Source organism: Vitis vinifera, chromosome 3 (assembly GCF_030704535.1).
Source record: "Vitis vinifera cultivar Pinot Noir 40024 chromosome 3, ASM3070453v1".
Taxonomy (NCBI): domain Eukaryota; kingdom Viridiplantae; phylum Streptophyta; class Magnoliopsida; order Vitales; family Vitaceae; genus Vitis; species Vitis vinifera.
Genome location: NC_081807.1, coordinates 10499533 through 10510725, shown reverse-complemented (window position 1 = coordinate 10510725; position 11193 = coordinate 10499533). Strand labels below are relative to the sequence as shown.

Below are 11193 nucleotides of genomic sequence, written 5' to 3'. Positions count from 1 at the left end.
TATATTAGTTGGTGTCTAGATTGAAAGTAGCCTTTCATCCTGTCGGAGGTTGCAACGCAGTGGATTATGAGGTAACCTTCAGAAAATGCATCTTCTTTTATATTTTTATAAGTTTTTGTCTTGTTCATGTTACGATGTTTACCAACCAAAAATACCCTCAGGTGTTTTCTCCATTCTTAGTAAACCCTTATGAGTTTCTCAAGGAAAAAGAAATTGGCCTTCTTCCAGGCATGATGCCGTAACAAAATTAAACACCCATAAGGAATCGCAATTCTAATCCCTAAACAATGGTATGGTAAATGGGACGGTGTGATGTGTGAAAATGGACGCTCCCTTTGAAATGATGAGGGTTTAATCAACATAAAGTTTTTCTCCCTTTTCCACTTTAAGCCATTGAATATAAGTGTTTGAACCTATTGAAGCCTAAAATAATAAATTAAAAGAAACAAAATAAAAACTCTAATGGGTTCATAGAGTAAAATAATAAATTAACGAACTAGATGTTCTTTTTGTGTGCTGAAAGTTATGTTTTATGGTCATCACTTTCTAGGTGTTCACTTTTGCGAGAATTTATGATTATCTGATTTGAAAAAGGAAAAACTTTGAAAAACACATGGTCATTTATAGATCACATATTAAATATTGAGATTTAAAATTTCAAAGCACCAAATTTCTTGTTCTTCCAAAATTAGGATTTGAACAATATATATCATTACTTAGAATTCAAAATTAGTTGTGTTCTTTGAGATATACCATTGAAAAAATTTGCAATCAACAATGGCTTATATTAGAAAAATTCAGGTTAGTGTTGTAACTTACCCAACCTCAACTTTAGTCTAATGCTTTCGATAAGTGTAGCTCTTAGTTACTCTAAAGGGATTGCTTTGCCAGGTGTAGATGTTGATGGTGTTCTTCTTGATAGCTTTGTAAGTCGTATAAAAAACACTTCAATACATATGCCTAAAGAAATTTTTTTTTGTTTATCAATAGATGGTTGTCATAGGAGAAAGAGCATCAATAGGAATCAGTGATTCACCATAGAATGTAGCTTGTTATGGTTCATTACTAAAATGATCTAACATGAACATTGATATGGTTAATTTTGATCATTCAAAACCTTCATGATTATATCAATTCAACCATATTGACCACTATGAGATAAACATGAAATGAAACATAAATAAAATGCCTGCTACACCCGATTGGCCCTGTAAAAGTAGGTCAGAAGATAATAGCTGGCATAATTGACCTCCTGGACGTTCACTTCAATGGTGATGCAACTTTGCTTGGATTTCCTTTAGTCTTCACTGATCACAAACTTGATGGTGACCTATGGCTCCTTTATTTTCATTATTAAACTTTCAATTTCATTTTTTGCTTGTAGAAATGAAGTTAAAGATTGTGAAACATAGTAAGAGAGTTTGTTGCACATAGAACTCAATGAATTGTACCATACAATGTGAACCATGTCATTTTTCATCCCATTCATAGGTGGTGATCCTGGATGTGACTTTGCTAATTCTATCCACCTCTTTAAAATACATGAACTAGGACTTTCTTCTAACTACTCAACCTTCATAACAACATCTGACAACAAGGAATGTCAATCAACTCAAACATCATGCACAAGCATTTTAATGTTACAATATTTAACCAAAATTAGACTTCTCATTTAGAGTTTGGGTGTCTAAACTTAGATAATATATATGACTGAAATGTATCCTTGTTTATAAGTCTTACTACAAATAATAACTTTACATTCTTCATCTTCTAGTGAAATTTGAGGAAGGATTCCTTAGTGTACATACTGGTAGCATGATTTTCAAGGATGGATAGTTTTGTTGAAAGAACAAGTCAAGAATTCTTAGACTCAAACTCTACCTTTGCCTCATTGTGTCAAATTCTTGTTATTGCCTTATCAAATTGTTGTACAAGCTCATACAACCGCAAATGAATTTTCAAAAATCAATTTAGATAAGCATTCATACCCTCACACCTTTGTGTGCTTCTCATCTCTCCAAAGAAATTTCCCCTGTAAATATGCCTCTACCCACCTTTTTTGTACACATAAATCTCTGTAACCCAACAATTTTCATGAAGACCTAACTTTTCAATCATATCATGCCAACCGTATTTAAATTATTTGGGATTCCCTCTCATGAACATGCACCTTGCAAAGGTGTTCACGAAGTCCTTAATATGCACATTTGTGAATACATTTTATTGGAGATAACATGCAATCATGATATGACATGCATTAGGAAGCACTTTTTTTCGCCTTACACATTGCTTTATCCCCATCAGTTACAATAGAAATGAGCTTCTTGTTCATCATTGTTATAAGAAATGTCTCCAACACCTATTCATATGTACCAATACTTTCATCCATCAAAGGTATAAAACCAAAGACCGGAGTTTGGTGACGATGATTAAAACCAACCAACACAACTAGTGACTTCTTAAAGGCATTAGTCCGATATGTTGTATCAAATGCCAACACATCTCTGCAACATGCATAATCAAATCGATATGTAGAATCAACTCAAAACAAGTTTGCTTGTTGACTTTCTTCATCAATATTGAATTTATAATAAAATGAAGGATCTGCTTATGTCGTCCTACACAAGTAAGTCAAAGCCACTTTTGCATTACCATCTTTAATTTCAATTCTAGGCATTGCATCAACATGATTATATATATCTTTTGGTGTGAAACCAACATGTTCATGTCCTCCTAATTGTTAGATCATATAGTCCATAATTTGGGCAATTTTAACATCAACTTTTCGCATAGCATTAACTTAAGCCTTATCTGGATTACTTATTACCTGATGAGACCAAAAGAATTGTGTGTTCATTGCACCAACCAAGGGATGATTATGGTCTCCTCTAAACTTTTTAACAATTCACTTTTCTAGTTTTCTATTAAAGCTAATACAAAAAGTAGTTTGACATCTAACTTTAGTCAATGATTGTGGCTAATGTTGTTGATTCTCATTTTCAAAACACTTTGTTGGTCAATGTCTTTCTCTAGAACACACCCACTTTCGAGATACTATATCTCCATTCTTGTCTCATTCCAAATCATCTTTTTGAATACTAAATCCTGTCACTTTAATGAACATGTTGTAAAATGTTTTTGCTTTATCTATATAATTGAATTCCAATTTGCACACTTCTTCACTTGAATACCATTCAACACTTTCTTTTTCAAAGTGTGTGAATCGTGGGTATAACTCCCACCAGTATATGGATCCTCATGAATTTCATTTTCAAGCTTCACTATAAATTCCTTGCTCTCTCATTTTTTTCCATGTCTGATACTACCACCTAAAAATTTCAAAATAGAAGCATATTATAGTTGTCAATTTTACATTGATGAACTTAGAATACATTGCACCATATATTTTAATTTTTTTTCTTCTTTTTCAATGCCAACAGATAATTTTCATAAGAGGAATACAAAATGTTTGTCCTCTACATCTAGTGAGTAGTAGTTGAGAAATGGAGTTACTGGTCCCAAAATGGTGGTCGATCGATTATGGCTAGATGGGCCATAATTATGGCAATGTGTACTAGTTGAGGAACAATATTCAATCGACAACATTGCGATCAACTAGTATGTGTGGTATTGTAGATGGTTTCGAATGTGGCAGGGTTTATCAGTTGAGAAACTTTTCCTCCACCGGTACCCATTGGTGCTTTAGGCTTCATGTAAAAAGAAAAAGAAAAATTATATTAGTTATTTAAATTGAAAGTATGGGCAACATGTAGATACATTAAAATTTTCCAATTAACACTTATGCCTAAATAATTTGATTATAAACTAAAATTATATCCCTTTTAATTAAAAAAAAACCCCATTCTAAGTAAATCACTAAGGTCCATGGTTAACTGATTTGGGGTAGTCACATAAAACCCTCAACCCATCCCTTTTTTCTTCCCATCAACATCCCAACACCCATACCTGGAACACAAACCCTAGAGCTGAAATCTCAATCCATGGCACCCAAACGAGCTCTAGAGGCAACAACGACCAATAACGACAAAAGGAAGAGACTGGCGATAAAGGAAAATGTTGAGGTCTAGAATAAAGCCACATTTGATAAAGGTATGTTCACTACTCCAAAGCTGACATAGAGATTTAATTTTTATTTTGCCAATAGGAGTGTCATCCCGATAAGGAACATAGATATCTCATAGTTAGGTTATTTCCAATTTTTCATAGCTAGCTATTGTGTCTATGAACAAACTTGTTTTTCTTAGGGTTGTGAAATGCTTTTACTGTAATATGAAATTCGAAGAAGAATAACCCATTACTACAAACATTAATAGTTTAGAAATTAAGTTTGGTGTTGGTGACATTTGTAAGATTTTAGATATTCCGAACAAAGGGTTGTGTTTATATGAATCAAAGAAGTGGCTGAAGGTTGATGGTTTCAAACCTATAAAAGTTGTACAAAGGTTGTGTAGCTATAACAAAGCCATTATGACTAATAAACCAACATCTCAGACATTAACTTTGTTGAGTAGGACCCTATAACATATGATTTCTTACACGTTTATCCCCAAAGGTGCACATCAAGATGATGTTTCATTCTTTGAGGCATTTTTGGTTGACAACATTCCAATAGAGAGGAAAATTAACATGAGATATATCATTTTTCAGCATATGAAAGTTTGTCCATTGAGTGAAGATTTCGTCCTCCCATATGAGATGTTTATTACAAAGATTGTTAAATTTTTCAATGTCAATTTGCATCGAAAGAGTGACGGTAAAAAGCTAAAGTCCTTTGATACATACAATCTAGCCTTAAATGCATCTTATGCAATTTGTGCATAAGAAAGATGGTTCGTGGGGAAGAAAGTCTTTTGTGGATCTTATAGAGGTGGATGTGCCTTCCGATGAGATGTCTTCAAAGGAGGATGATGACAATTGTGATATAAAGGGAGAAGGTACCGAAAACAAAATTGCCACTAGATCATAGAGAGGCAACGAGAAAGGAGTAGAGGTCGTTGCGGATCATCCCTCTCATACAACTAGGAAAAAGGTTGAGTCTTCGGATAACCTAAATGTCCAAATTAGCTCAATTGGTATGCTCTTAGAGGAGATGGCATTGACAAATGATGGATGATTGAAATCTCTAGAATGGTGAATTGATAGGTTCGAGGAGGAATTAAAATCGGGTATGGAGATTCTAAGAGGCTAGAATAAAAGAGATGATGACATTTCTCAAAGCCCAATTCCCACCTCATGACCTAGCCTAGTACTAACCCCTTCCTACATCTTGGACTGATTATATAGTTACCAAAGTTTGGTTTTTTCTTTTTTCTTTTTTGGATAATTTGGGATTGTAATTGATATTATGTATTTATGACTTTGTTTTAGTTATTTGGTCATTGATGATAAGTCATTGACATATATAGGTGATATATTTATCTTAATATATATGGATGGTATATGGATGATATATTTACTTTTACAACATCATTAGATTGATGTATAGAGTAGTACTTCAAAATAAAATATTTAAGTTTAATTTTTTGTTTTTGTTTTTTTTTAAATATTAGAAATAAAATTCAACACAAAATTCAAGAACTTTTAGACATTTATTTAAAGGGTAGTGATTTTTAAAATTGAAAAAAAAGAATTACTTTCTCAAGTTTTAAAATTTTTAAAAATGATTTTTAACAACATATGTTAAATCCATGCTTTAGGTAAGAATTTCTATATTTTATATTTTTTGTTTTTAAATATAAAAGTAAAATGTAAATCTACAAGAGTGTTGAGTAATTTAATTCTTTAAAAAGAAACTAAGAAAGTTTAATTAAAAGAACCTAAGAAGTTAATGATTCTCGAATATATATATATATATATAATTACTTTCTCAAGTTTTAAAATTTTTAAAAATGATTTTTAACAACATATGTTAAATCCATGCTTTAGGTAAGAATTTCTATATTTTATATTTTTTGTTTTTAAATATAAAAGTAAAATGTAAATCTACAAGAGTGTTGAGTAATTTAATTCTTTAAAAAGAAACTAAGAAGTTAATGATTCTCGAATATATATATATATATATATATATATATAAAGTTATTTAACTCTTAAAGAATTTGAGTGTAAAAAGTTATAAATATAATTTAGGGTTAAAGTGACCCATCTTTTGCTAGGATTTGACTAAATATATGTAACCCTTATTAATTTGAAATTTTTTCAAATATCGCTTTTTATAGTAAGAGATTTGAGTGAAAGGAGAGGGAAATGAAAATAACAAATATATATATAAAAAAAAAAAGGAAATTGATGAAATTTCAAACAGTTAGATATATTTAACAAGAACCTTAACAAAGGTGAATGAAATTAATCATAAAATTTATAACAAGAATTGTATAAAAGGTTTTTCTTATTTCTTGTTGTTGTTAGATGGATGGTTTTCCTTCTATGTTAAGATTTAAAAAATTTATGATGTGAAAAAGTCAACCATATTGACATAGTATCATATTAAATTTTGAATTTGGAGGCTTTAGTATATGATAAATATGATTTAATAGGATTTAAAGTAAAAAGTCAACCATATTGATATAGTATCATATTAAATGTTGAATTTGGGGGCCTTGATATATTATAAATATGATTTAAATAAATAAAATAAAGGTAAAAAATGATTAGGATATAAAATAATGATATTATGGTATAAAAGAAAAAAAAATTAAAATATAAAATCAAAAATCAAAATATAAAATATAGAGGGTACAAAATAATGGAACCACAACAAGGTTTAAAAAATGAGGATATATTGTTGATATATCCTCAGATTTTTGGTTATGTGAATCCTGACAATTGTCCTATGGTTCCAACATGCGTCTTTCAGGTACAAAACCGACATTTGCACCATTGGGCCACCATGTCTTTACTTAATAAGTAGACCTACATTTTATATATATTTTGAAAACTAAAATATTAAAATAAAATTTTAATAAAGACATTAATTTAGTTATTTATTTTTAAATTTTATTTAATTTATTATTGAAAACACAAAAATCATGAATTAAATACAAATATAATAACTATATATATATATATATATAAAAAGATAGATAAATTATCATTTTAGTATTAAAGTTATTTTTAAAATCAAGAAATTATGATTTTAGTATTACATATATTTTCAAATATCACTTATTAATATTATAAAATATTATAAATTATATTATTCATATACCAATTTATTCATATCTCAATTATAATATATGTATTATTACTTTTTATATTGTTTTTTTTATAAATTTTTCAATATTTGACTAATTATTGTTCCATCGATATTTTTTGATATGATTAAAATCAAAATACAGAACAAAAAACTATAAAATCTAAATGCGATAGTGAAATCATAACAAAAACCAATAAAATCTAAATGCCCACTTGGAAAAGGTTTGGAGCAATATCATATTGGAACAAGTGTGATAATTCTCATTATGATATTTGGGATATGATAAATATATTTTTCTTGGCTTATTCAATTAGGAGGAAATGATTTTTTAGATAAACTGTATATACAGATGGTATTGTACTTTTTCCTCCTTTGCTATCTTCAAATGACTTCTAATGTCTTTACTAATAAAATTATCACTTTAATTTAAAACCAAATTCATAAAAAAAAAACCCCTAAAAATAACTTCAACAACTAACATTTCTGGCCAAATTCACAAAGGCTAACTAATATTATTCGGGGCAATTTTAAACCAAATTCACATGAGCCCTAAAACCTAATACAGTGAAATTTTCGAGGAAAATATTATCCAGGGCAATTTTAAATTAAATTCACGTAAGTCCTAAAATCTAATAGAGGAACCACTTTTTGGTCAAGACTTACAGGCTGTTGTCATTTTCAGACAGTAGTAAATGTACATGCCACTGACCCATGAGTCATCCCATCAACGTTTAGAGTCCCAATAAATTGTTTGCTTGGAAGACTAACACTTTCCAATAAAGCTGTTTCAAATTCACTCCCGTCAACTGTGAAAGAGTCTGTATGTCCATTAATGTGACTCTTCACTCTTGCATCTCCTTCACTCTTCCCGTTGAACAAGAGGAGATTCACAGAAACCTTTCATCTCTCTTTTTGTTGGAAGTTGCAAGACTCTGGATTATGAGGTAACCTTCAGACATCTTCTTGTACACTTTCTTTTCTTTTTTTTTTTTTTTCTTTTTCATGTGTTTCCTCCACTCTTAGTAAAACCAAATGAATTTCTCAAGGAAAAAGAAATTGGCCCTATATTCTTCCAGTTAGTCATGATGCAGTGACAAAATTAAACGCCCAAAGAGAATCACTATCTGTGGATCCATTCTATTTTCTCCTCTTCTGATTTCCTTGTTGCCATCTTTTCAACCGTGTGGTCAATGGGACGGTGTGATGTGTGAGCAAGCGATGATTTCAAGGAATAGTTCACCACATCTCAACTATTAACCTTCTGGTTTGCTTGTTTGTCCTAGTGTGTCTTCTTTTTCTTTTTATTTTTTCCTGATTTTTTTATCATATACAAAAACTAATCTAGGTGATTTGTTTATCGTATGTAATACTAATCCATTATATTTTGTTTCCATGGGATGGGATGAAGGCTCTATAAGTTGAGTTGGACTCTTTTATGATTGGCTTTAATGTTTCATGATTAGATTTATTCTTTGAGTGTTGGCTGAGAGTGGGATCAAAACATTCCTCAAGCACTTTGGAAGCTCTTTTGAACACGAACTTCAGTAACATTAATGGCTCCTTCGTCTGGAGGTATGCTGTTGGCTTCAACATCTTTTGATCTTGTGATTTAATTTTTATGAATGATATACCTTCCTTTGGAGACTATCTTTGGATTATATATGTCAGGAAATCAATAGTTTGATTTCTCATTGCAATGAGGTAGTTTTGAATATTGGACTCTATTACTAATTTGTCAAGTATGACTCATGTTTTGAAGGGTGTAAAATAAATATACCTTATAATATATATATTCTTTTTTAGAAAATAAAGAATTTATTTTTGCAAAATGCCAAGGTGCCAAAATCAATTATTGAATTTCAGAATTTGAAATTTGGACCATTGAATGTATATGAGGAGATTTAGAATATTGAATAAGGGTATAAATAAATGAGATAAGGTATAAGGGAATAAATAAATGAGACTCTTGAAGATGTGTATATGATATTACCTATTTTGTGGGATTCGATGCCTACAGAAGAATGTTTTGTTTGGCATTCTAGATGGAACCATTTTTTTTTTTATATATACCCATAATACCCAACTTCTTCCATATATGTTTATTTTAATTTTCAACCCCTTTTGAATTCTTAAAGTTCATTATGGATTTCTTTTAGGACTATATAAAATGTGTTGTTTTATTTTATTTTTTTCTATTAGCTTGCTCTTATGTTTAAAAAGTATTAGTCCAAATGACAATAATAATTGTGAAATTAGAAATTATCCAAGTTGGTTATGCTTTAATTATTCACCCAAACAACTATCTTTATGATTTCACTTTAATAAGAAAAATATTGTAGTGCTTAAGAAGTTAATATAACCATTTTAGGATGTTAAGGAGGAGATATTAGGAGCTGATTAATCATGAGATGGAAAATAGAAATTTTCTATAAATATTTACATTTTGAATTCTAAGTTTTTTTATTTTGAATTTTAAACAACTACATTCATTTATAATTGAAAATGATAAGCAATGACATTTTTTCTCTCTTCGTTTTTTTGTAGTATCGATTATTTTTTATGGATGAAAATTGTCAATGGCATGAGTAAAGTCGGAAAAAAGCAGGGGTACTTGAAAGAAAGGTATGCAATTGACTATATTTTATACATTTGATTACAATTCAATCATAATTTAATTATCTTATAATTATTTTAAGACAAAGTAAAGAAGATGAGCAATCCTTAAAACTTAGAATTGAATTGATGTTGAGCTTCTAATGAATGTTATTATTATGGGCTTGCACCTATTATACATTTTTAGGCCAAAGAAATATATTAAATTATAATTTTTGGAGGCTTTTTTTTTTTTTTTTTTACTAAAAGTCCAAGACCTAACACTAGCATTAAGCTTTAATGCTATATATTAAAACTTTAACCCCATTAAAACTTTGACCCTACCCAGTTGTTTTTTGAGATCCAAAATGTTGAGTTTTCTCAAATTTTGGCCCTTGAAAGTAATGCCAAGCACAATTATAGGTTATTATTAGTGGTAGCAAGTTGCTATAACATAGTTAATAATTTTGGTCATTTTAAGCTATTATTTAGTTATTTAGTTTTGAAGACATGGTTTTGGAGCTAAATACAACTGATTAACCTCTAATAGGGGGAGATAAGAGAGATCTAGTTTTTACTTAAGAAGTATTTAGGAAAATTCTATGGTACCACTTCGATACCATACTGAAAAAACAGTCTTGGCCATTGGAACAATTTCCCTCTCTTTATATAAATAATTATTAATTATCCATGTGTATTTTGATTAAATTTCTACCATGGATTGAAATTTCGATTTTTATCAACGATATTTTATGAATTAAAATTAATTTTATAAGATAAATTATTAATAATTTTAATTATTTCAATAAATTAATGTTGACAAAAAAAGTTGTTATCACATTTTTTTTTTAAATTTAGAAATTAAATCTCAAATAAAATATTTTATATAATTAATATAATTTTTCATTTAAAATGTAATAAAATTCTAAACTTTTGAACGTTTGAATGATAAAAATTTTAGTGTTAGAAAAGTTAGAAGCGTTTTTTAAAATTACTGTCAAATATATACTTAATTATATTTTACTTTCTTTATATCTGTAAGGTAATGGAAATAGGATAATATCCAATAGGAAAATTCTACAATACCTCCTTCGGTACCATGCCTCCATTTTTTTTTAGCCATTGGATGAAAATGATTAAATCTCAACCATCCAAATGAAAAGGAAAAAAAAAAAATTTCAAACCGGGTACCTCCCTTTCCCGTTCTCTCCCCCATCTCTCCTCCTTTTCCCGTTTTTCCCCCCTAATTTGCTCTCTTCCCATCCATAGTTGGCTGTGTGGCTCTTCCCCACCCTCATCCTGTGGTCTCATCTTCACTCATCCTCCATAGCCGACTTCATTCTATTCTCTCACCATTTCCCGTTTTCCCCCTCCCCTAATTTGCTCTC

The 11193-nt window shown here is 29.7% G+C and overlaps 1 long non-coding RNA gene across 1 annotated transcript; it reads left to right on the top strand.

Annotated features, from left to right (window-relative positions):
* Positions 1-8005: 8005 nt before the first annotated feature.
* Positions 8006-10032, top strand: LOC109122185 (uncharacterized). Its single transcript, XR_002029649.2, has 3 exons — positions 8006-8157; positions 8677-8785; positions 9758-10032. It is a non-coding gene; the product is annotated as an uncharacterized LOC109122185 (long non-coding RNA).
* The last annotated feature ends 1161 nt before the right edge of the window (positions 10033-11193 follow it).